Here is a 7,633-nt window from a genome sequence, read left to right as displayed (position 1 = left end):
CAGTTGACTGGAGATTAGCAAGTGTGATGCCAACCTACAAGAAGGGCTGGAAGGCAGATCTGGGCAACTACAGGCCTGTGAGCCTGACCTTGGTGCCAGAGAAGGTTGTGGAGCAGATCACCCTTAGTGCCATCACATGGTACACGTGGGACAACCAAGGGATCAGGCCCAGCCAGCAGGGGTTTGTGAAAGGCAGGCCCTGCTTGACCAACCTGATCTTCTATGACAGCAAGGCACACTAGGGAAAGGGCGTGGACATTGTCTGTCTGGACTTTAGTGAAGTCTCTCACATTGTTTCCAAGAACAGTGTCCTGGGAAAACTGGCTGCTCATGGCTTGGATGGGTGCACTATTCAGTGGGTAAAAAACTAGTTGGATGGCTGGGCCCAGAGGGTGGTAGGGAATGGAATTACATCCAGCTGGGACCAATCGCCACCGTATGCAGGTACCAGTTCAGTGACTTCACCTAGTTTCTTCTGGACTAACATATGATTATCAAAAAAAAGTGCAATAGAGGCTGGAAAAGCAATAAATACATGTAGATATTGAAAGTGTCTGAAAATCAAATAATGTTGTTGCATCTGCAAATAACAGATTACTATTCATGATTGGATAGATTAGAGGGAAAGGGCAAGTATAACTAAATCTTTACAATCAATAATTTTACATTACTTTACATACTTTTTCATTACATTACTTTTATTTTTTTGTTTTCATATGCCAAAAAAGAATCTGATTGTTTAGATTGATTTCATGTTTCTCAGCCTCCTGTGGGATTCATTTGCAATCAGACATTTGCATTCAGAAAATATTCATTCAATACCCCCTCCCCCACTAAGGTGTTACCACACACAAAAAAACAACTTCAAACAAAACATACCGTACACCAACTTCAGAACATGCAGTGAGAGCTTTTAAAATTGCAAGCTGTCCTAGCTAGAACAGCTGGGACCAGTTCATCACTGGATGGGTGTAACCCAAAACTGTGTATTCTATAGCCTTCCATGCCATTTCCCAGAAACTGTTATCAATGAACCATTTACACCATCTGCACATAGAGCCTGACTCCTCAGGCTATAAACTGGGTGTTAAGAGGCCTGTGAGATAGGAGGGTACTCTTGTCCTCATGCCCATTGAGGAACTCCTCGCCCTGAGGGAGGTACTGAGCATTCCTGCCTGAACTGGAGGATATATAATCTTGGAGTCTTGGGACTTTTTTAACCACTCCTGGGATCCAGAGGAAGACTGCAGATCACTGCTCTCAACCAGACTGCAGATCACCACTCTCGACTGGACTGCAACCACCACTTTTCAACCAGACTGCAATCACCACTCTTGACCAGACTGCAACAGCACTCTCACCAACAGGTTTTCCCCCTCTCCCTTTACTTTGGATTCAGGGAGCCCAAAGAACACCACTCTGTTCATGCCCCAGGGTGCTGGGTTATACATTTGGGTTTTGTGTGTTAAAACCAATTGTTTGTCTGTATAATCGTACTTATTTATTATTTTATTAAATTGTTATTCTGATTTATAATCTCTCTTTTGGGTTGAGTTCATTTTCCCTTGCTGGTTTACCTTTAAACAAGCACACAAGCAGATTGTCTTTTTGTTTGCTAGTGATAGGAACATAGCCTTTTTGGTTAAGCCCTACTGTTCTAGGCAATCAATAAAGAGAGATTTTAAAACTTAAGAATATAGTTCACTTGCAAAGAAATACATATTTAGAATTACTGAAATAGCTACAGGTAAAATAGTATAGATCCCTACTTAGTTGCATGAGTAGGATTTGCCTTTATGTGTGCTATTTTGCAAAAACCACGCATCAGTGAAACATAAAATTCTGGCAAAAAAGCAGAATTAGCAAAGGAGAAGAGGAGCAAGTTGTCAGAAATTCATGTCTCTCAGAGAGGAAATTAATAAGATGTATGGTATGGAACCAAAGCAATTATAACATCTAAATAAGACAGTGTCTAAATGAAAAAACAACTGAGAAAGGGTAGCAAAAAAGTAAGAAAAAAGAAAAAGAAAAGCATGCCTTCAAAACAAAAAGAAATTTTACATGTGTAACACTAGATGATCAAAGAAGGAAACTAGTGATAGATGGTCAATATGCTGCAGGTCGAATTCATTTTTTTCTAGACAGTCCACACAAAAGGAAAGAAGATAATATCCTACAGACTGAGGCATGTTTTCTTAGGCTTGGGGAAGTGAATTGTTGAAAATATTTATCCTCATCATAAAACCGATAAGAAGGCAATTAGAATCCTGAAAGCCAACAAAGCACTAGAGCCAGATGACTTACATCCCCAGTGGAAGAAAGGGGAACTGTAAACCTTATAGAAAAGATTTATGACAGCTTCCTGAGAACAGAAAAGGGCTGGACAAAGAATTGATGCACTTATCACATTCAGTAGAAGAAGGAAGGAGCCAGGGAACAAATGCATTGACTTGTAGACACGGACATAGGAAAGGTTCACTAGGAAAGACAAAAAATTTGTCTGACACTGACCTGAGATATGGAAATAATTCAGAGAAAGGGAAGACAGGGAACTCACATTTGCAAAACTCATGTTTACCTTTAGTATTGATCATCCAATACTAGAAAAGGGCACATGTAGTAAAGGCCACTTATCTGTGTTTGAGGCAAGAAGATAGTCTCCCCCACATGTATATTTGTGTGATTGTTACTCAAGGAGAGCAGTTCTTCCCAATGAAGAACGAAGCGCAGAGAGCTACATCAGTCAGTGGAGCATGACTGTGTTTGCTGTGGCAGGCTGCAACCTCGCAGAAGCAGAAGTTAATTGAATAACCCGGCGGACACATCTAGCCACTTAAGAGAAATTTCAAAAGTGCCACAAAGTTTGAAGACATATAAATAATCCTCAGAGATTACAGAGCAACAGCACACCACCACTGAAAGATATATGATTCACAACTCAGTGTTGAAGGGATGCTTTCAGAAGCACCTTTAATAAGCACTTTTTTTAAATGCAGACACCATAATTTGAAGTTATTTGCATGGTTAAGGGGAGATAAAAGGGGAAAACATTAAAGAGATTAATTTGTTTAAGGTCAAAAACCAAAAAGCAATAAGTGGATGTGTATAACCCCTTCCCTTTCTCCCTCAAAACACTATACCAAATTAATTCCTCTAAATTATGCTGTTAATTTACTCTGGACATTAGTTTCTATTTTTAATCTGTACTTCCTGTTTATAAAGATTTGATAGCTTCAGAAACTGAAAAATCTCTAGGATCAGAAGGTCAGAAATGCTTACTTACACTTTTCTATTTGTGCACTTAGAGTCCTGAGTGTAAAATTTGAGCTGCCAAAAAAAACCCCTCAAAACACTAATTTTCTTGCCATAATGTGATTTGGCACATGGAGTCTTCTTTCCTACCATTTCACATTACAGGTAGAGAAAAGTACTATACAACTGGAGGACTGTACATGGAGGATATTTTGTCAAAACAGAAATATGAACATTTTCAGCAAAATGAAGCTTAGAAATACACAGCCAAAGTCATGGGAAGAAGAAGAGCTGCAAGACAGCCTTTATACTTAAATAATGTACAGTCTTCAAAGGCCTTCAATTTTCTTATCAGCAAACCTGTGCACACTCGTCCAGAGTTTGTCACATGATTTATCTCTTCTAAAGGGGGAAAGAGTTTCTGTGGGAAGTGCTGTTAAAAGACCAACAGACTTCATCATTGAAACAATTAAACAAATACTACTATTTTTAGTTTCAGTGAGATGTTTAGTTCATTAAGTGGCACTTCGAGCTGTTCTAATCACCACGTCAGCCTCTGATTATAGACTGTAATGGTTTGGTCTAAGCCTCTTCCTGGCAACCAGGTCGAAACTAAGTACCTATGTCCCATTATTGCATCCTATTCCTTACGTAAGCAAACATATAAATACAATGGGAGAAGGGGTTGAGTTCTCTTTCTCCTCTGGTGGACTTGAAGAAAACAGCCTCTCTGTGTCTCCTCCAGCTTGGGGGTGTGGGGCCTGTGATTTGTTGAGAGGCCGCTGCTTCTTCCTGAGTTCAAGAGGGAGATGCAGTGATTTGTGGACTGAGACATTTCTGTTTTCTCAAGGAAAGTACTGAGATTTCATTTGCTAGTTCTTTATTTTACTGTGTAAAATCTGTTGGTTTTGGTTTTGTTTTTGGGTGGGTTTTTTTGTTTTTTTTTCTTTCTTCTTTTTTTTAGGGTGTTTGGGATTCTCTTTCTATATATATATATAGTATTGTAACTGTATATAAATGTAATACATGTAAATATATATATACTGCTTTGGTTGTGTTATTTGAGTTTTTGGTAGCTTTTTTCCTTCCGATTTCCTTCCCCTGTGTTCTTAAGAAAGGGGGGGGAGGAGAGCTTTTGTTGTGGTGTTGGGCACTTGGCAGGGAGCCAAGCTCAAACTGCCACATGGACAACATTTCTGATCATCAGAAAATTAAAATAACCTTGAAACATACATCATGGAACCATAAGTGGTTTGGGTTGGAAAGGACCTTAGAGGTCATCTAGTTCTTACCCTCCTGCTGTGGACAGGAGGGTTCTATGATTCTGTGACAGGGATGCCACCCACTAGACAAAGTTAATCAAAGCCCCATCCAGCCTGACCAATAGCAGTAATGAAAAAGAGCTGGATCCACTGAGGAAAGGAAATCCAAAAGCAAAGAGAGATTTGCCAAACAAAAAAAATGCTCACATAAGCACCAACAAATTGAAAGCTGGTACCACATTTTTCTTGTATTCTGTAAGTGCCTAAAGTATTTGTGTACTAAATCCACGTACCAAGATCACAGCAAGAGTTTTCATATGAAGTTGTACACCAATTAACACACAAAATCAGCAGAACTACACTTACCACAGAAAAGCAAAAGCAGCCTTGGAAAAACGATTAAGTGCACTGAATTAGGAAAGTCAGGACAGTGCTCAAAGTTCAATACAACTCATCTTTGAATGTAAAAGCTGTGAGAAGAGAAACAAAAAATAGCCACATTAGCATCTCCAGTATTTTATAGGGACAGATCTTTGTAGCTCCATTCAGAATAGTCATCATCTGCCATTTAATAACTGTGCATTCAGAACTACACAGTCAACCTTGCTGGAATCTAAGAACCTAAGGACTGGCTCTCCACTTTTTATTCATAGCATTTTCTCATGGCCTTTGAAAGCACTGATTGGACAAAAAAATTAACACAGCTGGCATTATAAGCGCTACACAATCATCAGGAGCACACTTGCTGATTATATACAATAAGATCTGAAACAAGAGCTGCGATATTTTTTGACTCAAAGCAGTATAGTTAGTTACTAATTGAAGTTCCGGTACACTTTCTCTGCACAGATAATTTTTTTTCTTTTTTTTGTTTTCACCTGAAATTTTCAGTCTTCATTTTACCAGGTCAGACAGTATCGTCTTGGACAGCCTCAGGGGCTTCTGAGCAATTGATTGCACAGAGTACAAAGGTTGAAAAAGCAATGGCAGGTGCAAACTGTCCTACACTCTGATCCCATATGGTGCACTCTCATCATCCATTTCTTAAGGCTTCAGAAACTCCAAAGCTGATCCTGTGCTTTATAAATCATGCCACTTTTACAGAATTATCCCCTTCACCTATTAAATGAATTGTTTTGCATAAACATGCATCAAATCTTATTGTTCCCTTCCAAGCTTCCAAAGTGTGCAGCTTACACCAGAGGGGAGAGAAGCTGAGAGAGACTTGAAAGATCATAAACCTCCCCCACAAAAAGAACCAAACAATAAACAAAAAAAACCCCAACCAGCTACTATATTGTATATATTCTATTTAGTAAAAAACCATACAAAACAATGCTTATCCTCAGGTTTATCCCTGTTAAAACAGTTTCTGACATTATTTAAATGAAGCATAAGTTTCCCAAGAACATTCAGCTTGCAAACCATTAAAACAGATTTTTTTTTCTCATTTGATTAACATAAGCACAGGAAAATTCTGTAAGGCTGATCTTCAGGCAAAAACCCTGAAGTATTTTATGGTTACTATCAGGATAAGGGAAGTCAATATATCAAGCTCATAAGGAAGCTTGCATCCATTTAGATACCCATCAAAACCTAGTTCCTGAAGCTTTCCCATCTATCTCTGTAAACAACTAGTTACTAAAGAAACTAGTTTAGGTACATACCTAAACCTAGGTGTACCACTTCAGATGCATTAAGCAGAGGGGGACTAAGTTATTGCTTATTTGCAGAATAGAGATGTTGATTTTTCTCACTTGTGGGTATATGCACTCAGTCCACATGTATTCGCAAACAAGACACAAAGGAAATAGTATCATTATCTCCTACCCTGTGATTAAGACTGTCATTCAGGATGTGGGAGACCAGAGTGCAGTGCCTCTATATCTGCCTTGAGGTTTAGAATCCATACCTCACCTGTTTTTTTTCATTTTTTTCCCCAAACACCAAGCTATTGGATACCTTGGGCAAGGGTGAAGACATATGCCACTAAAGGGACATATCTCATTACACTGACACAACATCCTCTTGTGCATCTAGCATTACACTTTCTTGGAAATTCCCCCCATAACATTTGTTTACATGGCATTTTGCAGGCAGGCACATGAAAATTCCACCCAAACTGAGCCAGCAGGACATGTGCCAGCTCTGAATGAAAAGCCATACTGTTGCATTTAGCACATCATCGAGCCTCAAATGATAAACTCCACTCAGCAGTAAGCAACTTTAAATCCTGGCATTTCTTAACTTTTCTTAACTTTTAACTACATAAAACCCCAAAATGCCTGCTTGCAATATATTAAGTAACAAGATTAGGAATTTTCCTCTGTCGCCCTTCCCTAGAATTTGAGCTAATGGTAAGACTTGCTTTCACTTTGTGTCCCTGTCTGTAGGAGGAAAAGATACACACCTTGACAATTTGTTTTTCAGCTTTTTGTAAGACAGTAATGCAATCTGAGATCTGGGAGGAGTGGCTCTGCTGACAAGCAGGTTGTACTTAATATGCCACTGAAAATGATCCAGCTGCTTTGGAGAAAATGGTTAGAAAAATGAAAACTTAAAAGAAAAAATAGTGATCTTAATGAAAATACTTATCTTTGACTTCCCTGTTCCCTCATGAACAACAAGATCTATGAAAACCACTGTCAAAATGTCCAAGATTCACAAAGAGAACAGCAACTGATTATTGCTGCCAATCACTTGTTAACTTCAAAGGATTTGCTTTGATAGACTGAAGATTTCAGTCTATTTAGAACCAAAAAAGCACCTTGGAGAAAGTAGTATGATTTTCAAAATCAATCATTCAAGAGTAACAAAGAAATGAAACTAAGACCTGCTTATGCAACATTAATTCAGCTGCCTGTTTATGTATGCACAGGTCAGATCCAACAGGGAAGGGAGCTCAGCCTTTCACAAAGATACTTCTCAAAGCAAGGGCTAGTAATATTCCCTGCAAACCATGCAGAAAGTTACTTACAACCATTCTGTCTAGTTTCACTTAAGAAGTAGCAATAGTTTGTGCATGCTTGTGGAATTTTCAGTTTGCCTATATGAAAAATAAGTTTCAGTACACAAAGCAGTGATAAGTGCACTTAGAACCAAATCCCAAATCACCAGTC

Source organism: Manacus vitellinus, unplaced genomic scaffold (assembly GCF_001715985.3).
Source record: "Manacus vitellinus isolate BGI_N305 unplaced genomic scaffold, ASM171598v3 scaffold_18_pilon, whole genome shotgun sequence".
Lineage (NCBI taxonomy): Eukaryota > Metazoa > Chordata > Aves > Passeriformes > Pipridae > Manacus > Manacus vitellinus.
Note: the sequence above shows the minus strand (reverse complement) of the source record.